This window comes from Cibotium barometz, chromosome 17 (assembly GCF_041138505.1).
Source record: "Cibotium barometz isolate CiBa-2024 chromosome 17, ASM4113850v1, whole genome shotgun sequence".
Classification (NCBI taxonomy): domain Eukaryota; kingdom Viridiplantae; phylum Streptophyta; class Polypodiopsida; order Cyatheales; family Cibotiaceae; genus Cibotium; species Cibotium barometz.
The window spans coordinates 54240575-54265524 of record NC_141062.1 but is presented as its reverse complement, the minus strand read 5'-3'; the positions used below and the strand labels follow the sequence as shown (position 1 = coordinate 54265524).

At 39.9% G+C, this 24950-nt stretch overlaps 1 long non-coding RNA gene across 1 annotated transcript; it reads left to right on the top strand.

The window, feature by feature from the left end:
* The first annotated feature begins 9137 nt into the window (after positions 1 to 9137).
* Positions 9138 to 9701, top strand: LOC147630177 (uncharacterized). Its single transcript, XR_015267721.1, has 2 exons — positions 9138 to 9454; positions 9534 to 9701. It is a non-coding gene; the product is annotated as an uncharacterized LOC147630177 (long non-coding RNA).
* The last annotated feature ends 15249 nt before the right edge of the window (positions 9702 to 24950 follow it).

Sequence of the window (24950 nt, the reverse complement as noted above, 5' to 3'; positions counted from 1 at the left end):
TTAATTGGTTAGGTTATCCTAGTATGTGCAACAATCTCATCAACATAAAAGTGGCTCATCCTGTCCTAGATTATAGAGCCTACACTACCTCTACATATGTATTGTCATTTATCTTATCTTTCTATATATTACAGGGCTTGCACCCCTATGCACCATACATGCCAGGTGGCATAATATATATGCTATGCACGGGGGGGCTATGATAATTCCTACACCTTCAATCTCGTCGTTTCCCTCCGTCAAGTGCATGCAAGCTGTCGCCCTCCGTCAGGTATCATGCTCCATCACTCCTCCACCCTCCATCAGGTGCATGCAGGCATGTAACACCCCCGCCCTCCGTGTGATTCTCTGCAGGCCGCCGCCCTTCATCAGGTAATCATGGTCCATTACTCGCCCACCCTCCATCTGGCTTTTGCAAGCACATAACACCCCCGCCCTCCGTCTGACTCTTAGTAGGCCCTTGCATGTATTGCCACCGCTTGAGTGGTTTCAAAATTCCAAGTTGTATTGCCGCCTGAGTATTGAAGTGTTCTGCCCCCGCGTGCTCCACCTTCAAACCTTGACGCAAAAGGTTAGCATCTCTCTCTCTCTCTCTCTCTCTCTCTCTCTCTCTCTCTCTCTCTCTCTCTCTCTCTCTCTCTCTCTCTCTCTCTTGCATGCTGATATGTTATATTGGTTTTACAGATTCTAGCAATGCCCTCCAACACCTAGATTGTCGCCGACTCCCCCGCCCTATAATGTTTGCTCTGGTTGAAAATCAAAGATTAGCAATGTGCTCTCTCTCTCTCTCTCTCTCTCTCTCTCTCTCTCAAGTAAAACTTCAAGATGAAATTTAGAAAAAAACACAACAAGTCGAGGCAGATCCTCAGCAGAGAAACCCTTTTTCACACATGCAATCTAGAGAAGGTGAGTCCTGTTACTAGCATCCATACAAACAGATAAACAAATGTATTAGTCTGGATGTGTCTTGCAGGTGTCAGGGGACTCGGACACTTGTCATCATCGATGTCAATCAAAATTACACATGTCATAGGTCTCTATGCAGTAAGAAAGAAATTCCCTAAAAGAAGTTATACCAAGAAAACCAGCCGCTACCCAATCCAGGCAACCAATTAGTCAAACAAGGAGTGTTTGAGAGAATACCATAGCAAAAAATTTAAAACTTCTTTATTATTATCAATCTAAGCCAAGCCTAGATATGCTGACTCCTTCTCAGTTTCAATTGCTTTATAACAAAGTATTATACTGATATATGAACCAATCAGAGTATACAAATGATTCACATTTGTTAAAAAAGAATTTTTTAAGTTCTATACACAAAAGTTTATCAATTGAGGCACAATTAGTTTTGTTTTTGCAAAGTTACTCAGTAAGTTTCATAAAAAATTTCCAAATCTGAGCATGCAAACTTAGACTATCTGTCAGCTTAACAAATGTGCTTAAGTTAAATCCAGAATATAATACTCATGTTTTATCATCCCTTCAAATTATCAGAATGCATTACTGCAGAACATAGCAACTTAACCCTCAGATTAAGGCAAATACAGCCTATGTGTAGGCAAAACATATCAGATTAACCCTCATATTAAGGCAAATACAGCCTATGTGTAGGCAAAACATATCAGATTAACCCTCATATTAAGGCAAAAAAGGCCTATACCTATTTGTAAAAGACCCTATATAAAAGCCAAAACCTAGCTAAGGGAAAACATCCATTTAGGAGATGCTATCATTTCTACCAATATATGCAAACACCAAGTCATACTGTTAGCTCAGAAGGAAACATGGCCTAGCAGAAAGATCATTCCAATCCTGCTATGCAGAGCATAATCTTAAATAGTATATCAAGAGGCATAGTCTTCAGAGAGCCTCCCATATGCGGGAAAACAGATTAAAGGCAAAGTATCATATAACCCAATGGCAAAAAACAATCTATACAAAGGTAGAGCTAGAAATCTATCAAGAAAGTAGTAAACCAAAGTTGAAAGAAGGACAAAAGCCATATGTCCCAAAACGATACCCAAGTTGTAACAGGAGAGGAGACTCAGAATCTCTCAGTTAGATAGAGCAGAGGAGAACTCAATCTTCCTCCCAGAAACTAGTAGAGTTGAAAACATTAAAAGTATAATGCCAACATGTCAAGCAGCAAAAATGCTAAAAGATGTATTCTGCCAGGACCAATGCACATCAAGTTTGGGCAGAAGGGTAGGCAATCCAAACACCCAAAGCTTATAGGTGTATATTTTTGTTTAGTAGCTAAAAAGATTACTTTAGATGCATTGTAATAGTAGCAGAAAAACCAGCTAGGCTAAGCAAAGTTATAAGGGATCTAAGAGTGAATGCTGCAAATAGGTATACAAAGCAATAGTATCAGCCAACATAAGACTGATGTTGCTAAACAAACCTCAAAACCAAGAGTTCACAGTGTAACTGAGCAACTAGAGCATAACAATTTTATGTTACCTAGGGAAAAGAGCAAAAATGGCATTTCACCAAGAGAGATGCAATACCCCAAGTAAAAGCCACCATATTAGGCTAAGAGGTATAAACAGAAGTTATCAAAACCCAGCCTGTATGAGCAGTAACAGTAAACCCTGCAAATTTTAGAACCAACACATCTAGTAGACAAAGTACATCAAGCCCCTGTACTAAACCAACCTCTAACATTTTATCAGACCCAAAGGGGATGAGTTAGCAATCATATTTATCTGCGTAATATTGCAACAACCAGCAACTTGGAGAGTATTCTACTTAGTGTATCATTACAAGATACACATTTACAAAAACATGGTGAATTAACAAATGAAGCCAGGTTGGCTTGTAGAAGATCAAGATCTTACATCATTAAAATCATGCAGTGAAAAGTGTAAGCAACATATGTGCAGCCTGTGAAGTTTATCCCTTCATTAGGACAGAAGACTCTAACTTACAACATTTGCAAAAAAGTGTTGAGCCCCCAATTTAGCAGATCACTATCAAGCAAAGAAAAGCCCTGTCCAATCAAAAGATATATATCCATATATCCAGATGTGATATATTCAGTAACCCATATTTTCATTATTTCATAGAGAACTAGAAATAACAGAAATGTATGTGCATCAGATGCTGGTTCTAGAGGAAAAGGAGCAGAGAACCATTTAACATGGAAGCAAAATTATATGAGAAATAGAACATGCACCTGGTTGGAAGGTCTCCCACCAGATGCAAGGAGAGTCATGACACAAAGCAAGGACCAGACTAAATGAGTGAACAGGTCACTCACCTTTCTCTATATATGGGAAGAGGAGCTCTTGGGAGGTTGCCCCCACTAATTGTGCCGGTCCACAACCACCATGACCTCTACAAAGAGCCAAATCTACAAATAAAGAGCCTCAGCACCATAGCGATGAAGTGCAAGACTTCAAGCAGAGCCCCTACCATGGCCAAGGCCCCCACAAAAATCATGCTCGGTCAAGGTCTCCATCCAGACAACCAAACTCTAAATGTCTACAAAATATTACAGACATATGCGAGAACACTGAGAAAAATCAGGTTGCTTGCAAAAAGGAGTACTTAGATGCTCTTTGGGATGAGATCCATGGAAGTGGTAGCCAAAGGGGAGATACGCTAAGAGAAGAGTTATCTCATCATCTCCATCGCGTCCTTGATAGTAATGGTCGCATGGAGGCTAACCAAACTAGACATGATTTCTTTCATGGAGAATATGCATGGGTGGATGTAATGGACAATTTAAAGAACAAGTGGATTCTCTAAAAGAGCAAGTACGTACTTTAGGCTTGGAGGTGTTAAGATATCTGTGAATTGACTTAATGCTATTATGAAAAAGATGAGCCGTATGTTAAAAGCTTGGGAAGTTGCCTAGAGATTTTGTGTGAGTAATGATGTTTTTACTCAAGGGACAAATTGTATTGCAACTTTCAGATTTGGCTCTCCATTTTGGCGATATTTATGAATTTTCTATTTTCTCAAATTCAATACTTCTCTCTTCTATTTTGTTCTCTTGACTTTTTTTATTGTGTCTCAACTTCTATTTCCTCTCTCTCTCTCTCTCTCTCTCTCTCTCTCTCTCTCTCTCTCTCTCTCTCATTGTATATGTTATTGCCCTTTATCTCTGTAAGAGATGGATTGTATATGTTATGCTTACTTATCTATGTAGGAGATGGTTAATATATGTTATACTCACGTATGTATTAAAAACTTCTCTAAGAATTACATTGTTATTGAGCTGAGTCTGTCTGGAGCAAGGTCACATGTGTGATAATGGCTATTGAAGTAGAATATTATGTTGCTGTTTGAAGTTAAAAAATAAAGTTAGTATTCGTTATTTTGTGTTTCGAAGGAGATTAAAGATGGTTTTGAAGGAGATAAAAGATGGTTAGGAGCTGTATATACTTGAGTTTGAACCAAGTTCATCGGCTTCGAGTTTTGGATACAACACGTGTGTCTCGCCGTAATCGTTCAAGGACAAGGGCTTGCATTCGAAAACAAAATGTTGCTAATTTAATGGATTGCTTTAATGAAAATGAAATTGGAACATTTGGAAGGGTTGAAAATGAGGAGGAACATAGAGGAATCCATGGTGGAATCCACTTACTTAAAAGAAATAGAGTAATTGCCAATGCTATGGTACTTCAAGAACAATTCAATGAACATCAAAATGCACAGGCACAAAGAGATATGGATCGAGGCTCTTTTTCATTCGATTTAAATGAGCTACCTGTGGATGATAATTTTCATTCTATTTGTTGTGTCGGCGATGTGAAAGATATTAAATCCGAATGTCACTCTATAAGGCATGTGTTTTCGTTTCCTCGGAATGTTAAGCACCCAGCTACAATGGTGGTGTACTCTTGAGATTGCACTCTTCACTCATTAGCAGCCCTTACTTATAAGTGCCATTTTTGTAATGCACTAATTTGGAAATTTGAGGCATCAAGAAAGCTAAGACAATATGTGGGCAAACACTGTTGTGAAAGTGGGAATGTCTCTTTACTATCTTTGGAAAATCCATCTCTTGCATTGGTTGAGTTTCTACTTGGTAATGATAATGGAAGTAAGGAGTTCAGAAAGAATATACGCTCTTACAATAATGCCTTGGCATTCATTTCACTGGGTGCTCACTTGGATAATCAGTTCACCAGGGGGGAGGAGTATTCAATTTTCGAATCCATGGTACTACCTATCATCATGTTGGTTATATAATACTTGATGAAACACGAGATGCATCTCCTCGATTTGCCCAACTATATGTGTATGATACCGAGCATGAATTAGAGAATAGACTTCGCAGGATTCCTTCTTTAAATCATAATATACTTGAGAGGTTTACAAACAAAGATGTATGAATATAATCCGTATGCCTGTGCACTTCGTACAATGAGAGAAATGTTGCAGTCAAGTCCACATGGAGATTTGAGAATGGTCATCATTGAAGTACGATCAACTTCAAGGCAATAATTGGTTCCTACAAGAAGTGAGGTATGAGTTATCATGCTGGGTGAAGGAGACGATTTACATGTGGGACATAGAGATATTGAAATAGTGTTGGGCATAGATGCTATAAAAAAAATATCTAACCTACACCATTCGTATATGCCTCTATTATATGTTCTTCTATTTCCTCGAGGAAAGGATGGTTGGAATGTTGGAATTCCACTCAATGGTAGGAATAGACAAGGTTCAAATGAGGAGACAAAGACCGTAACTCAACAGTAATATTATGCATATAGATTATAGATAAGGGAAGATACAAATGCTTGTCTTCTACGTGGTGTGGTCGACTTTTGCAATAGTACATTGTTGATGCATATAGTAGCATGGAAGAATCTAGATTAGTATGGATACGCAATAATCAGAAAGCATTGCGTGCTGAAGTATACCAAGGTCTTGCACATATGGTTAATTCAAGCGATGGGGTCAATAGAGTCTCTGGGGGCATTGTTGGGATGAATGGTAGCTCTACCATCTTCATATACTGGGAGGCCTAGATATATGCATCATTTGTACCAAGATTCAACGGTAATTGTTAGGAAGATGGGTAAACTTGACTTGTTTATTACCTTCACTTGCAATCCTAAGTAGGATGAAATAACCAATGCTTTATTTGCCGGGTCAGGTTGCTCAAGATCAACTTGACTTGACAGCACGACTCTTTTATGACATTTCACATCATTCCACATCATTTCTCATCATTTCTCATCATTCCACATCATTCCACATCATTCCACATTATTTCATATCATTCAACATCATTCCACATCATTTCACATCTTATTTGGATTTCCACAAACAAGATAGTCTCTTTTCGCTTTGAGCGAATCAGGTTTGATTATCAACTTTCCTTGATCTAGTTATCAGATTTTTTGTCCCACAATTAACTAGGTTAAGAGTATAGTTACTCTACTTTTCATACTGACAAAGCTTTCTAAGTCTCGGCAAAACATTGAGTGTATTGGGACTTTATCTGGCCACACAAGTATTCACACATGGACAGTTGTACATTGCTATGTCATGTGTTAGATTATTTGATACAGTGAAAGTGTGTGTAAAGCATTCTATGGAACATGAAAGTAACATAGAAGGTTCAACCGAAGTCTTCACAACCAATGTTGTCTACAAGGAGGTTTTCGAAATGGTATGCCTTAGAATGTAAATTTAATCTATGTCCAAAAGGTAGAGAACAAGGCTATTGATGCAGCAACTTGCAAACGCTAGAGACTACATTCATAGATATCCCTATATCAATGAAGTAAGCATTTGAAAAGAGAATGTTTGCAATGATGTGATATGTATTATCTATGTTGTCTTTCTGTGCAATCTTTCACATTGATGCTACTCTCTTTGGTATTATTGAATTCATGTGTATAAATCTACTTGCATTGAGCTACCATGTACATCCACAAAAGGAGTGCCATGTCATTGCTTAAGAGGTGGTTCAAATTGTTGAGATAGTTAAAGGGTGTCGGTGAGTTCCTATTTGTTCTTTTGAATACTTGGATAAGCAAACGTTTACTTTTGACTTGGTTTTATATACAATGGCATTATTTATTTTTCTTGCTTGGCATAAGATACTGAACACACACACACACACACACACACACACACACACACACACACACACACACACACATAGAGAGAGAGAGCTAAAAGTGTTATTTAAATGATTAGTGTAGTGAGTGTTATATTTGATATCAGGGGTATATTGCTTAGGATGGAGGTGCAAGGAGATCATTTTCATTTGTTTATGGTGATGGATCATTTTCATTTGTTTATGGTGATGGCCAAGATATCGAAGGTAATATTTTTTGAGATTGCTATAATATAGGTATTATTGTTTTCTATAATCTTTTTAATATTCATGGCTCAATTGTAGACCCTCCATTTTGGGAAGGGCAAGTAACAACATCTCTAATTATCGAACTGTTAGAGAGCACCGGTGTTTTATGGTATATATAGAAACTTGCTTTTTATGTAGCTTTCTTCTGCATTTTATGTGATAAATTTATATTGCTAGTGATACATTCTTTTCACGACAGGATATATCTTTATTTTTTAGAACCCAGATTATTGCTAGGTTTGTATGGTCGAAGACACTTTACAACGACAGCTTTGGGCTCCTTGGAATTTACAGTCTAAGATTACGAAAGATCACGGATCAACTTCATGTACATGTAATGTTTGTGGACTATGAAAATTCTGATAGGTTAGATTTTCGAGTCATAGGCACTGTACAATACATAATTTTTTGATTTGCTATCTATAAGCCTGTTCAAACCCCATTCACCTCAAATATTGATCCACCAAATGAGTTCTGTAAGGTTGTCATTTTCCTTCCTTTTTTCTCGAAAATTATATCTTGCAAATAGCTAATGTTTTTTTCTTAAATTTTTTTTGCCAGATGGAGGCGAGGAATATAGGCTTCGAAGGAGAGATAATCCAATTGCCCGAAGATTGTTTTAAGGCTTTGTTCAGGTGTGTTGAGATTGTCAATATTTTATTGGGTTGGAATGCCAGCTGTTTATTTACGCCAAGTTTGGTGCTTTATTCAAAGAAAGTAAGTGCCTTAGGAGCTTCTACACATGGATATATATGGCAAGCATGGTGTGTTTATATATAGGTTGGCAAGTAAGGACCATGGGGCCCATCATGGGGCTTCAAATATAACGTTTATCTCTACTTACCCTTCGAGGACGAGCGTTTCTTTTTTCGAAAATTGATTGGAATTAGAAAGTGCAACACAACACACACACCCATGCGTGCCATCGCTTGCGCAATGAGAGCTTGAACCCGTGACCTTGGGACTCTAGAGCAACACCTCTCTCTATTGCACTAATTTGCGGTCGACAAGGATGCATGCAAGAATACTCTTGCCCATTAGGGACAGGTCAAGCCACTAGTTTACATAATATACAGACCAGCAATGATGCACACATCTATACATCAATTCTACGGCATCCAACCCTTGCTTAATCCCTTTTGAAATATCAGCTAATTTCTAGAGGTCCTAATATCCCAAAGACAGCTGTATAACAAGGTTGAATACTAAATTAATTGTTCCCTCTTATTCATTGATAAATGGGTAAAGGGTCGCTGAAGGACAAATTTAAAAGAGACCTCCTTAAGAAAAAGATACCTTACTTGTTGCAAAAGTAAACACTGCTGCACTGTGTATGTTTCCTTTTTTTTTTCTCACGGAACTGGTAAGGCTCCAAGCCTGGCAGACTGCAGTGGCCCAACCTAAAGTAGGTAGACTAGTGACTAGTCACGACTCACGAGTCACTACCCACTCCCTGCGACCTGGCACCTGCGCCTGGCAAGATGCAGCTAGCACGCGTTGCCGCTTCAGCCGCCTGGCTCCTGAGCGCAGCAGACTTTACTTGACTGCATTTAATACGTACCGCCAGATGTGGCAAATGCTCAGTGCCCATTCTTGATGAGCCAAGACCAAGTCCACGCACCGACCTCCAAATTTCGAAACGGACAGCGCGAGGTGTCAGGCTTTCACGTCGCGATGGATATCTACTCTCATGCCATGAGCGAGAGGTTGGCCGTGTTCGGTTACACAGTAATGTAAAATTTCTTGTTCTAATTTCTACCCGATGCTTCATGTATAAATAGACGGTGCTGGCCTCGACAGACGATCGTCTTCAAACAATGGCGTCTGTCAGGCTTCTGTGCTGCGTATATGTGGTCTTGCTGATTGCGTACTGCGTTAGGGCTGAAGAGGAGGAGTTGGAGGGGCGTAAGCTGGCCGCTGGAGACGAGAAGTGGTACAAGCATGGTGGGTATCATCACGGCGGGAAAGGGTGGAAGGGTGGCCATCATGAAGGCGGCGGAGGGTACCACAAAAGTGGCGGAGGATACCACGAAGGTGGCGGAGGTTACCCCAAGGGCGGCGGTGGCCACAAAGGCGGAGGTGGTTATGGCGGTGGCGGTGGGCACCCCCACTAGGAAGGTACGATTTCGCTCTCACCTCGTCCTGGTGCCGTACTGACGCCTCCCTCCTCGTTAGTTAACGCCTTAGCCACATGCAGACGTGATTTCGCTCGATCTGGCGTTGGCGAGTGGCGACCTCGGCGACCTCGTTGTCCTCAGGGAGATCGTGCAATAACATCGCCTCTCTAATAACATGTCTGCTCCAGCTTGGTCATCTTCTTGTAGCACCTTTCTTTTGTTATTATGAATTTATGCTTCGTTCTGAATTTGTTGTTCATCCGGTGCTCTGATATTTCTTGCTTGCGTTACTTACTTTCGTGATAAACGTCGCCTGGTTATTTTACCAACTTACACATCTACTAGCGTTACACTACATTCATTATATCAAAAATTTTCTTAGGTACATTTGATTTGAGAATATTAAGTGAAAATTTGATCATCTTGTATGTAAGGTCCATGACTCTAAACAGGTGTTTATAATGCGATCATTTTATCTCATATATTTTCAAGCCCAAATTTACTCTAAATAGGTGATTCTTATGGGATCATTTTATCTCATATACTTTCAAACACAAATTTAAGAGGAGATATTGCCATCCACAAAAATTTTTGAAGAAAGACTATCCGTAAGCTTAAGTTTGCTAGTTGATGATGAGATTACCTATTATAGCTCTTTCACAACTTCTCCATAAGCCCACCATTCTAGCCAAACTGGTATTAACAATGATAATTGTAGGGGATTTGTCTTGGCTTTTGGCTCTGGACTCGTAGCCTCCAAGCTCCACCGATGTCTTAGCTCTTATAAGCCTCTTCCTTCCTCTTTGTCACACCACCTAGAAGATACTCCACTTCTAACAACGACCCACTCCTTGTAAGAAGTTCAACACCTCCAAGCTCCACCGGTGTTGCTAACTCTTATAAGCTCCTATGTCTTTCTCTTTGTCACCACCTAGAAGACGTTCCACTTCTCACAAGGACCCACTCCTCGAACTCACTCAATCTCACGCAATGTGTGAGATCCCTCCTCCTAGAATAACAATTTATTAAATAGAGAAGTGTTGATTGAACATGGCAAAATTGGGTAATTTTGAAGTGAGAGAATTGGGAAATGAATTGAGAGGACATGGTGAAAGTAGGAACATTAAATTTGATCGTTAAATCTAATGTGCCAATGTAGGGGAAGGAGGTCTAGTACACATACGAAAGCGCATATCTATATAGAAGCTCATTTATCCTAAGAGTTTGAAAAAGGCAGTTCGCGGGGGGTGAGTCCGACACATGGGTTTTACCCTAAGGCGCGTGGTCTGGGAAAGAATGTTAATGGCACTTGGCAAAAATAAATTATAATTGACCTGTGTCCAAATAAATTAATTATCTAGACTATGGAGTAAAGGTTAATGGGAAGGTCATGTGTCAGCTATACTCAAAGTAAGGGTTATGATGCCTCGTTATGTACAAAATAACCTATAGGGTATATGTAGAGTTCCCCATAGATGAGGCTTGGTTTTTGAACACTAGACTTCATTAGCTTTGACCTAATATGGCAAATGATGTTAATATAGGGCCACCTAGTGTCCATATAAATGTGCACATTAGAAAACACCATTTAATAATACTATATTTATATCTTAGAGATAGGATAATTGATGTGCACACATGGGTATAACTTCCTGCACATTTATGAAAAAAATGTAGTCTCAGCAAATAATTCAAGATGTGCACATGCCCAAATTAGTGTGATCCAAAATACACTTTGTCATACAGTTATGAGAAAATTGTAGACCAAGTAAATATTTTAAGATAATGTGAACATGCCCAAATTAGTGTGACCCAAAATACACTTTTAGACCATGGGATCACATATCTTAGTTTGATCCATAACAACCCTTAGAAAACTTAAGCTAAATTAATGATGATATTTTAGAAAAAAATCTCTCTAGTAAATCATGGAATAGAGAAGCATCTGAACATGACCATATTCCCAATAAAAGCTTGGACTCTTTAGAGAGAATGCTTAAATGTTATATGAGTCTTGTATAGAAATTAACCCAAATTGTGTAGATGAATGATTGGAAGTAACTTGTTTGTTTGGACAGAGTTCATCCTAAAGTTATATTGAACCCATTCTAATATCAGAAATAAATTTATGATTGAAAACCCTAGTGAGAGAAAGGAAATTAAAAAGTTTCACCCTAGTGAATTTCATAAATACTAAACCTTTTAAATCTTAGAGGTCTTATGGTTAAAAGAGAACTATTGGGATATTTCAATAGAGATTGATTGAATCGAGAAGTGCATTCAAAGATTTGATGGAGGATTGATATTGTCTCATCAATTGGATATTAGGAAGTGCATTCGAAGATTTGAAGGAGGTCTAATACTGTCTCATCGGGTGCTCATGATAATATATCTCATTTCGTGATGCATGTATGATGCATGGTTTCTTGGTTATGTTTGATACTTATTTGGAAATATAATTTAATGTGGAGCTTGTGAATGAAGAGAATACGAGGAAGAGGGAGAGCTCAAGTTCCTTGCAAGTAAACACACACACACAAGAGAGGAAGACACAATAGAGAGATGGATGATTAAATTTTCTTCTATCTTCTTCTTTTCTCTACAATTATAAAACTAAAGAGACAAGAGTACATACAATAAGGGAAAGTGCTCTCCTACTATAACATACAATGGTCGGTCCAAAGTGTGAACCCGACTATATGAGTTGGCATTATAACTATGTCATACCCTAGTAATCCAAAGATGGCTATCACATTACCTATCATCCATTGGTGGCATATTAACCATTATCTCACCAACCATGCTAGTTGCATAAGTACAAAAGCTTCCATCAAGGTGGATAATGAATGTCTGTAGCACTAGTTGATCTTGATACCTCAACAATGAAGGTACCACACAAGATGATGTGATGCCAAGCAGATGTCAATCAGAATGGTGAATCCTCTTGTCGCGAAGATGGACATCCGAGACCTTGATGCATCTTAGTGCAGATGTGGTTGTTCCTCACACACCTAGTGTGAGGACAGAGGTGGCTCATGAGTGTCATTAGGCCAAGCATGGTCTCGGTTGTGGACGTACACATCTGTGTGAAGACTCTTATGTGATCATGGCCTGCAATGTTTATGCATTTGGAACGGTATGGTCATCAAAAGCGGCTCCTGTTGTCAATCTAAGATGTGAGACTTTGGGGCTCCTCACCTGATAATAGCACAAGTTGGAGTGCTCGTGCTTAGTGGTGCATATCTTCTTGGTCTGAGAAGCAGAGGCATGGTGCGAGGAGATATTTTGGATATATGTGATATTGTTTTATTTGATAGATGGATAGTACTCCAAAATTTCAATACGTTTTGAGGTATAAAAGTTTTAAGGAAAATTCTAGTCTTTGAAAAAAGAAATATATATTATGGAGTGCATGCATAAACTATTTTCATTGCTTGAGTTGGGTGTTTGAGTATAATGAATCAAGAATATCAGTTGCAAGTGTGTAAGTTCATGCTCACTCCATATGAAAAGAAGGGAATCTTGTTGAAATCACATGGTGAATGGATATGGAAGAGAGAGAGAGAGAGAGAGAGAGAGAGAGAGAGAGAGAGAGAGAGAGAGAGATGCTTGTGCACAAGAAAGCAAAATTACATAAGAACACAATGATTGTATTATAAAGCACACAATACTCACACCATGTACAAGTATTTATAGGCACTAGGGCCTTTATCTTTTAACCTAACCCTTAATAAGGGGTGTTCACACTTAAGAGGTTATTCACACCAAAACAACCTAGACATAGCCCACACCACTAAGGCTCAGATATTTCCCTTGGAGCAAAGGTGGTGAGACCCAAACACAAAAGAAGCAACCAACCTCCAACTCCATCACATCACCACCGCTGAGAGGTGACCTAGCCATGCACACCTCTCGTGCCATAACTATTTCTTCAACCAGCTTATGACCGAAGCTGAGATTATTGCTCAGTCACCCCTCCTCCCGACTCCTAACTAGGATAAGAGTACATCTTTGGCTTTTATAGCATCAGGGCATTATAACAACTCCAAAAAGACATCCAAATTTTTAGATTTTGGGGGACAACCCAAGCAGAGAACCCTTGACTCATACAAAATAGGAAATGAAAAGGTAGATAAAAAGATAGGAAATCAAGAAGCTTTGAAACTTTTGCTTGAGCATATGTCGATGAAGTTTTTACGTTGTCATTTCCAAGCAATGTAAGCTTGGGTCATCCTTTTAGGCTCATGGGCTAGGGTAGAGCACTAAGAAGTGGATGTGTTCAATGAAGTAGTAAACATTGATGATGCACATCTCATCAATGAAGTAGCCGATGCATATCACATATGCCTTAACATAGGCATCAGTGTTGACTTGGGAAGATCCCATATCTCCATGAAGGAAGCATAGGAAAGTGGCCCATGTAGTTATCAGAAGATCATCTGAAGGTTAATGCACATGATGAGGGCCTGTATAGATGTAGACAGTAGAAAAAAATATGATTTTATAAGGTGGCCTACTGCTATGCGTTAATGGATGATGGATGTAGCTATATTAGGTGCCCCTTTATAGGTGTGTTTTTTGCAGAGATAGCCATGTATGTTGTGTGTCTGGGGTGTATGGAGGTGGGCGTTAAATGGGCTAGCTTGTTCAAAGTATGGCAGCTGTATGCTGCAGGCGGCTATGATCAGGAGACACCGGTCAAACAGAATTTCAGCAAGATCAAGGACAACACATGGTTGATGGTGACCATAGGGGCTAAAAAGTGCCCATGATGATAGGGGAAGAAAATTTAGTAGAGAAAGGAGACTAGATGATTTTATAGAAAAAACATAGCAAGATGGTGCAAGATGATGAAGAGGTGAGCTATCTAGCTCTGATACCATGTTGAAATCACATGGTGAATGGATATGGAAGAGAGAGAGAAGCTTGTGGCACAAGAAAGCAAGATTGCACAAGAACACAATGATTGTATTATGAAACACACAATACTCACACCATGTAAAAGTATTTACAGGCACTAAGGCCTTTATCTTTCGACCTAACCCTTTATAAAGGGCGTTCACACCAAAACAACGTAGACATAGACCAAACCATTGAGGCTAAGATAATTCCAAAAAATCTAGGGTTGCACTCATTAGCATGGAGTATACACGTGTTGCTGATCATAGAGAGTAGCCACCTAAACATAGAAAGGCTACCATGAATCAACCATTGAAGTACCAGCTCTAAGAAATAATAGTCATAAAATGGTCAAAAGGTCATGAAGGGTTTAGTAGTCCTAGGGCTCGTGCCTTTCATAGTCCCAAAGTCGACATGCCCTAACACCACATGTGTAAATGTCCCTAAGCACCACGTGCCTAGGCCCATCCCCCATGTGCATGTGCATCCTAAAATCCCCTTTGTTACAAACCATCCCCTCCTATAAATGATTTCATGTCCTCAAAATCAAAGAGTGGCCATGCACAAAATAAACACATATAGAAGGCTATACACAAAGCCAAAAAAAAAACATCCAAGCTAAATCTAAATATCATCATCAAGGGTTCATGACACCTCCTAGATAAAATGAGAAGGAATGTAATGAGTAACGAAGCTAACAATGCATCCTTCGGGTCAAATGTGAAGTGAAGGAGTCATATGACCCATAGGGTTAAATAGAAAGGATAATAGACTCCCATCTGATGATGAAGCTAATCATGTACCACCTCGATCAAAGGGAAATATGAACCATCCAAACTTCAAAAGAATGGCCCACCACCTGCGTCAAATGGTAAATATGGGAGACCAATGTTGATGGGGTGAGGCTCGGGGGGTTCACCTAAAAATATGTAAGTATACCATGTGAGTTCAAATGAAGGGGTTTTTTAAATCGATTTTGAAAAATAACCCATAAGTCCATAAGGAAAAAGGGGTCATTTTATTTATAAAGAATTCATAGGTAAGGGGTTTTTTAATACTCCTTGAACAACGCACGTGATCATTAGGCTTATTTTGGACTCTAAAATGGGCCTGCTAAGGTTTTAGAATATTCTACTAAGATGCTCTCTCAACCAATGAGCTTGGGGGATCCGATGAAGATTTTAAATATACTTTTTTTGAGGAAAAGGAATATCTTGAGCATATCAAATCTAAATTTATCAGAGATTATATATTTAGAACCTACTCATCATTAAGAGCTTTCCAACGATATGTCACATGAGGGGGTTTTGATATAAGGTGGGGAAGGTTCACCCACAATCCCCCTTCATGACATGGCATTCCTTAGGAGGCCCATTTTGGAGTCCAAAATAATTCTAATGACATAGGGTTTCTTAGTAGTGCACCCCCCGAGTGGTGAGGCTAGTCCATAAATCCTCTTGGGTTGAAGGGAAGACTAATAACTAGCCCATCCTCACAGTTGTAATATAAATGAGACACTACAGATATATATCCATAAAATGAGCTCAAAACTTGTGGCCAGAATGTCAAATTGTCCTAGCACAAAAGAACCATCATTTAGGCCAAGCCTAAGATGTGGTATAGGTGCATCTAAATGTCGAGCCACATAGTAGTGCTTACACCAGAAAGGTTGGGTTTTATCAATTATTTTTGCACTAAAATCTGTCAATACTCCACACTTGTATCAAAGTGTCTTTGTAATATATTCTAGCATTATTTGCACAAATGTGTACCAAAATTAACACTTATCATTATTGTAAGTCACTTTCTTGCTTAATAAGCGCTCCAAACTACTCTGATTTGTCAAGTTCCACCAAGATTAATTTACTATTCACAAGAATAGCACTAATTCTTTTTGTTAGCCATTTGTAATCAAGAAACTATCTTAATGGTCCTTAATCAACAACTATTGGCATAATCTTACACTATTATCGCCAAGATTCCATAATCTTGCTTTCTTGCATAAATTTCAATAGTATTCATTGTTTTCTTGAGGTTTGTAACAATTTCTCTTAAAGAAACTAGATTCTTGCAAGACATATCCAAGATTAATAAAAAATTAGATCAAGAATCACTCACTGTCACCAAGTTTTGATTTTGCACAATAATCTTTACAAATTTTAAAACTCTACACCAAGCTTTTTGAAATTTTACTATGCATAGTAAACTTTATCCAAATTTGCAATAGAACTGGTAACTGCACAAAAATATACATAAAATCTTCAACAGAACGGTAATCTGTACATAGATCTGTTTAAATCTACTATAGAATTATAATCTCCACACTTTCTCAATAAACTTTACACCAAGATTTGTACTACAACCTTCAATATCTTCTAAACTGCCAAGATTTTCCCAGAAACTAGGAAAATATAGAAGGAAACTAAGGTTTATGAATAGATTTTATGGAAAGAAACACTAATCAAGAAACTATACGCTAAACTCAAAGAATAGAATTTTTGTAAATGGTGATTAGCATAGATTCAAAAATGAGTAACGCTAATCTCAATGCTAATCCACACAGGATAACACCAATCTTGAAAAAAATTATGTAAAACTTAATCTAAAAATAATTAAGCCTTAATCACCACTAATCAAAGATTAAAGATCAAGAATAGTCAAAAAAATGAGTGTTCATAATCCACAAACTCTCTAATCTGAAAATTATTAAGTGCTCTAATTACTCTCAAATCAAAATACAAGATCAAAGCTAAGAGCTTTGATACGAAGAGAATCTAGGGTTGCACTCATTAGCATGGAGCACACATGTACTACTCATCATAGAGAGTAGCCACCTAAACATAAAAAGACTACCATGAATCATCCATAGAAGCATGAGCTCCAAGAAAAGACACAAAATGGTCAAAAGGTCATAAAGGGTTCAATAGTCCTAGGGATGGTGCCTTTTATAGTCTCAAGGCTCAAATGTCCTAACACCACAAGTGTAAATACCCCTAAGTCCCATGTGCCTAGGCCCATCCCCATGTGCATATGCATCTTAAAATCCTCTTTATTACACCATAGGCTCAGTGGTAGAGTAACAGGCTAGATCCAAGGGATTGGATGGGGTTTGGGCTATGCGGGTGGTAGGGTGTTACAGGCTACACCATCCCTCTCCTAGTGCGATGGACAATGCTCACCTGGGAACTTGTTGAAATCTAAGCTCGTATCTCGATAGAATCCAAGATTTGTAGTGGTAGCTAGCACCACTCTCTTGCCTCCTCGTCAAGCTATCACCATGAAGTTGCCATTCTACATACAAGGACATTCACTCCTCTCTACTCTCACACTCAAGAATCCAAGCATTAGAGGAACATGCACCAAGAATGTAGCTCTCTCTCCTCTCAACACTCTCTCTCTCTCACACACCATGAACAAGAGACCAAGGAGATAAGACGACTTGCCACAAAGGGGGATTATGTCTTGCAGTATGAGAATCATGCTATTTATACAATCGGCCCTTATTCACACTAAGGCGCCCAAAACTTAATGAAAGATGATTCAACTAGAAGCTTACAAGTTACATAGTTTTGTGGCATAGCCAGCTATTCTCATAATTACAATATTTAGAGTGGCATTTCATGACACTTATTGTGCTATCTCTTGTACTTAATGGAGAGATGCTAAGTTAACCCAAAATGGGATTAACATCCCCTCTACCTGATCTAGATTCTGCCCTTGGAATCTCGTATGTAATGGAGAGATACTAAGTTAACCCAAAATAGGGTTAACGTCCCCCCACCTGATCCAGATTATGTTCTTGGAATCTATTGCCACATGGCTTGTTGGCCCATATATTCTCTGTATCACGACTTTTTCTTTTTTAGAGGACACACATTGCGTGTGTTGCAAAAGTAGAGTGATTTCCGTGTCGATCATGTTATCAAATATTGTGTGCATGTATAAGGAAAGATAATAGAGGCGATGATAATAATACATAATTCCACTATCCAAAGGCCCTTTGTTGATATCAAAATGCATGCTTCCCAGCTGACTATGTACATAATCATTGTTAACCACATTTTTTTAAGTGTGATTACGCTTCATGTAACTGATTTTTATGCAAAACCACACTAAGCACTTCATGTAAAAGATATGGCATGACCGAGCTTACGACATGTGTAACACTTGCCGCCATGAGCAACAAGCCTAGGTGTACACAGAGCTAGAGAACCAATTTTGGGCCCCTAATTTTTAAATGGGTGACTAACCATTGTAAAAAGAAAGCTCATATATACAAGTGACTTATGAATATGAAAATGATATACAATCCCATTATCATAATTGAGTCTTCTTCTTTCTCCCTCTTGATCTCTTGTGGCTATGGTGGTGAGCTTTTGTGTTGATGCATGTTTTGTTGTTTAATTCTATGTGTGTGCTTGTAGGTGATGCTCCGTTCCTTGCCTCTTCTCCTTCTTCTTGATCTCTCTCTCTCTCTCTCTCTCTCTCTCTCTCTCTCTCTCTCTCTCTCTCTTGCACACACCAATGTATTGAGATAGGAGTTGAGATCTCCATAGTTCCTTCTCTCATTGCTCCCTACCTAGCTCAAGGAAAGCTTCACTTGGGTGACAAGTGTGTTGAGATATTGAGCTCGTCTAGTGAGGCGGTGGACACTGATGACCCGCCTGGGGCCACTGGCATGGTTGGTGAGATCTTGGGTGATATGCGGCCAGTGGGATGACAGGCTGTGTGACAGCCATTCTAGAGACTGGCATAGTTATAGCACCAGCTCATTTAGTTGGGTTCACACTATAGAGAACCCTTGTATGTATTTGGTTGAGTACCTTTCATATTGTGTATACTCTTATCTTTGTATATGGTGTGTTGAGTGTTGAGTGAAGAAGAAGAAGATTTTCAGCCTCTCACCTTGTGTGTTCTCTATTAGGGTTTTGTGAGTGTGTGTGTGTGCTTGCAAGAGTTCAAGCTCTCTTCCCCCCTGTATCTTTTCATGGTATCAGAGCCTGGTTCGTGCTAAGGGCTGAGCTGCAAGCAAGAGAACCACCAGAAGCGGTACGAGGGTAAGAGCTTCAACTAGTCTTCCCTATTTGTGTTGGTGACTACACCCTTGTCGGAAGCTCTACAGGAGGCACCGGCAAACGATCTTTGATTGAGGAGCTTTCTTCGCAGGAATAAAGCTATAGGGAAACTTTATTGTCCTATCGGACGACATTTTTCGGGCCGAAAACGCGTTTCAGGCGCGTTTGGACCTCCATTTTTTAGAAAGCAGGCAATTTCGAGCACTACGGGTAAGTCATCGATTCTCTGCAGAACTCTGTTTTAAGAACTGCAGGAAGACAGATTGGCTATGCAGACATAGTGCGTGCTGCAAAGAGGTCAACAGTTGCCATTGGGTGTATGTATGCATATTGAAGTCACTGGTTGTGACATTTGAGAGTACTACAGTACCGCTGCAGAAAATACAGCAGTTTGTGCAGGACAAACCAGAGTGTTGTTTTTGGTAAAATCGTGTGTTTGGCAAGATGTCAAATGATGGCATAACCCAGATTGTGGCTGAGAAGCTTGATAAGAACAACTTCCATGCTTGGAAGTTCAGGTTGACGAATTGAAAGAGGACGTGGAAATTGGCAAAGGCAATATAATGATGCACGTGAATGCTTTTATTGTGGTAAGCCTGGACATGTGCAGGCAGAATGTTATAAGAAGCAGGCTGACATGCAAAATGGGAAAGTGCAGTAGAACAACTATGCATCCTTAAGCAGAAACAATGAGGATAATGAAAGGTTGTTTGTTATGTAGCATGTCGTGAATGCCATGTCTGAAAATGTTGAAGCAGCACAAAAAGATTATGTATGGTATGTGGATTCAGGTGCTTCGAACCACATGACAAGTCATGGGGAGTGGTTCAAGGAGATGAAAAACCTTGAACGACCAGGTTTTGTGGAAACAGGGGATGACACTACTCATCCAATTGCCCATGTTGGAGATGTGCCATTGTCTATGCAGGATGGCAAAGTGAAGTACCTTGCAGATGTACTTCACGTTCCAAACATAACAAAGAATCTGGTTTCAGTTGGCCAGATGATTGAGCAGGGTTTGCAGGTTCGTTTAAAGACAAGTGCAAGTTGGTTGCAAAAGGCAACAGAATGGGCAGAATGTTTACGTTGAATGTAGACATGCCTGAAGTGAGTGCTGTAATGTTTGCAAATGGTTCACGAATTGTTGCAGACACAGACATTTGGCATAAAAGAATTGGACATGTGAATACGCAAAGAATGAAGTCTTTGCAGACTAAAGGAATTGTGATAGGGCTGCCAAAATTTAAAGTGGAAGGTATGCAGAGAATATGTGAAGCATGTCAATTTGGAAAGCAAACAAAGCATGTATTTCCACGTAACAGATATGTGAGCAGAAATGCACTAGATGTTGTGCATTTAGATGTATGGGGTCCTACGAAGACCATGTCTATGGGAGGCTACAGGTATTATGTGACATTCATTGATGACCACACAAGGAAAGTGTGGGTATATTTCATGAAGGAGAAGAGTGAGGTGTTCACTCACTTTCAGAATTTCAGAGTTTTGGTTGAAAAACAAACAGGGAAATATGTAAAGTGCCTAAGGTCAGATGGAGGGGGAGAGTACTTCTCCAATGAGTTCTCTGAATTTTTGAAGAAGAATGGTATTCGGAGACAGTTTACATGCAGATACACTCCGCAGCAAAATGGAGTTGCTGAGCGAAAAAACAGGCACATTGCTGAGATTGCGTGAGCATTGATGGAAGAGAAGAATATGCCGCATAGCTATTGGGCTGAGGTTGTTTCTACAACAGTTTACGTCATGAACAGGACTCCAACTGCAACCATACATGATGTAACTCCAGAGGAGAGGTTTACTGGTAGAAAACCTGATTTGTCTCATCTGAAAGTCTTTGGATGCATTGCATATGTGCATGTGCCAGATGAGCTAAGAACTAAGCTGGATCCAAAAGCTGAAAAATATGTGTTTATTGGATATTCCCTTGAGCAAAAGGGATACAGGTGTTATAACCCTGCTACATGTGAGTTGAGGGATAAGCAAGGATGTTGTCTTTGATGAGATGAGCAGTTGGTATGCTACTGAAAAAGAAGCTATTGGGGCTGATGTGAGTGGAAGTGTGGTTGCACAGAATGCAGGTCAGCAATCACAGTCTTTGAGTGGACCAGGAGAGTCCTCATCTAGTGGGTCTGTTGATAGACTATGGAGTGGCAGGCTACGTCATAATACCGGTCCTGCAAATGTGATTAGTACATCACGTAAAGAAAAAGAGAAAGTGGTTGAGCCCCTTGGTATGCCTGACATTTCTGTGCAGGGCATTCTCATGTTGGAGAGTCTAGTGGCTCAGAGATGAGCCTTGATGAGAAGCTTGGGATCCCAGCTATGAGAACACATAGTGTAAAGAAGGCTATGGAAGCCATGAATGAAAAGTTGCGAAGATCTGGGAGAGTGAAAAACCCTGTGTAGAGATTTACATATGATGGTTATGTGGCACATCACTATGCATATATAGCAAAGGTTGTGCAGGTTGTAGAGCCCACATGCATTGATGAGGCTGTTGGAAATGTGTGTTGGGAGAAAATGAGGAGATGGATGCACTATATGGAAATGAGACTTGGGATTTAGTGCAATTGCCTGAAGGCAAGAAAGCCATTAGATGCAAGTGGGTGTACAAAGTAAAACATAACAGTGATGCTTCGAAGCATAAACATGTATAAGGCTAGATTGGTAGCCAAAGGATATGCGCAGACATATGGCATTGATTATGAGGAAACTTTCAGCCCAGTTGCCAAGATGGCAACAGTGAGAGTTGTGATAGCAGTGGCTGCATCAAAGCAATGGTCTTTACATCAGATGGATGTAAAGAATGCATTCTTGCATGGGGATTTGCAAGAAGAGGTGTATATATTACAGCCACCTAGTTATGAGGATGTGAGTCACCCCGAGCATGTTTGCAGGTTGAAGAAAGCCTTGTATGGCTTAAAACAAGCACCAAGAGCATGGTCTGACAAGATTTCTGAATATCTTGTCACTATTGGCTTTCATGTAGCCAATGCAGATTTCTCGCTATATATGAGACATGGTGATAGAGGGGTTGTGCTTGTTGTCATATATGTAGATAACTTGATCATTACGGGGGACCATGATGCAGAGATCTTTGATGTAAAGATCTTGCTTAGACAGATCGAGATGAAGGATCTGGGGGAGCTCAAATATTTCTTGGGCATTGAGATGATTAGGTCACCACATGGTATTGGATTACTGCAGAGATAGTATGGCTTGGACATGTTGTCCAAGTATGATATGACAGGGTGTAAGCCTATTTTCGTGCCATTGGATCAGAATGGCAAGTTGAGTGCAGATTCAGAAGAGATTTTGGAGGATCCTACTATGTATAGGCGCATAGTAGGAAGCTTGATCTACATGACAATCACCAGACCATATTTGAGCTATGTTGTTGGGTTAAGCCTCAAGGTATCTCAACCATTGGGCATCCGTAGGTCTACTTTGTAGCAGGGTGTTTCGTTGAGCTAGGTACCATTTCTGTCTCTGCCATCGTCTAAGGTATTGAGCACTAGTGTACGGCTTTGTGCCACAGTATCTTTTGTACTTGATGTCCCCCCCCCCTGATTTCTCATCCATGGTTTGCCAGTTAACCATGCAAATAGAAGTCGTGGGAACGGTTCCAGATTCCAAATATTGGGTTCCCTTGGGTTGCATTACATTGATGGTAGCCAACACATGCATCCAATTTTCACTGAAGTCCGGGGGAGGTAGTGACACATACATTCTCGTTTCCTCCTCATCCTTGGTTTCCCCCTCTGTAGGTTGGCATATCTGTAGAGATGTGGTTTGCTCTGCTGTGACCAAGTCATTACTAAACAATTGCCCTTCCATGGGGTGTGCTTTCCATGCTCTTAGATCAATCTTCAAGATTTGTAAGTCCCTGCGTACATACACATGATCCAAGGCCCAGTCATGCACCAATTTAGATTCCCTCATGAAGGGTCGTCCCAATATTATGTCATATGTATCAGGTTGGCATAGGAAGTCCATGACCACAAATGTATGACGACAGCAAAGCGTAAAAAGTCTGAATTTAACATTTTCCAAGAGCCCAATGGGTCTCGAAGATGTTCCATCAGCCATCTTAACGACGATTAGATCTACTTTTTTTAGATCAGGTTTCCCCTAGTTTTCCCAGTAACATTTGGTAAGGATGCTAACCCCTACCCCACCATCTAGGATAGCCAATGCTTGGTATCCATTATGATGAATCGGGATGGTAGCATTCGTATCTTCACTCTCATAGTAGTGTCCCAGTTGGTTAATTGGTATCTTAATGACTTTGTATACTTTAAGGTTCTTTCTACCAGGGGTGGTAGAGTCTCATTCATATTATCGGTTGGCCTTAGACCGCCGCCCTCGACCCATTCTTTTACATCTGTCCATAAGGTGGGTGAATTGCATAACAGTTGCCAAAGGCATTTGGATAGGTGTGGATAGTACAGCTCGCAAGACTTCCTATATCCCCAGGTTCCTTGGATATAGAGGTGTAGGTGTCTTGTATTCTTCCATGGGGAAGGAATGAATACAACTCATTTTCCTCAAACATTCTAGACATTGTGTTTGTTTGGGAGTCCTCTTCTGTTCCCTCCAAAATCGGGGTTAACATGTTCAAGACCCTATTTTGGGGTAGTTCATCTCGTGAATAGATGGTATCCCTTACGTGACTGGCCCTTAGCTTGGTTTCATAAAGTCGTTATTGGTAGTCTTCGACTAAGGCCTTGGCATCTTCTAGCTTCCTTATTTCTTTGTCGGCATTGGGATATTCACCAACCCCCTTTGGAGTTGCGGTTGTTCTCCTTGCTTTCCCAGGTCTAATCCTCCAAGATTGATCCCTTGACCCCCTTCTTCCTTTGATTGTGTGGACCCAGTATCAATTGTATCTTCTTCGGATCCATCTTGGATTGTAACCCATGTGTCCCCCTTTCCTAATTTATTCACTCTTCTCCTGCGGTGGCCAGATCTAGAAATAGTCACGTCCGCCCAGTTTTTTCCCTTGTCTCCTAATTGAGCTTGAGCTCGTGTTAGGACATTGAGCAGTGTGATCTTCCCAGATTGTACACTAATGGTATGGATGGTGGCTTGATTTGCAGTAGAAGCAGAACCGCTTGCTCGGTAGTAGGGACAATCTTTGATCAAATGATCAATTCCACATTTAGTGCAGGTGCACACTGGCATGTCATTGGGCGTGGTCACCACTTGTTGTGTGGGTGTGTACGATTCATATTCTTGTTTGGGCATTCGGCTACTCGATGTGGCCCACCGCAACCATAGCATTGTAAAGGTCCTCTTCTCAATTTGAGTTTATTTCCTTGCCCTTCCACTGTACCATGGTTTGAAACATAGGTATTGGCATGTTATTCTGTAGGACATAGTACTCTAGCGTGACCTCAGCCATGTCCTTGTAGTATTCTTGGCTAAGTTCTAATTCGCACACCAATTCAACATCTTCTGATGGCTCTTCAATCAATACTTGATTAATCTTCGCCTATGTGGTGG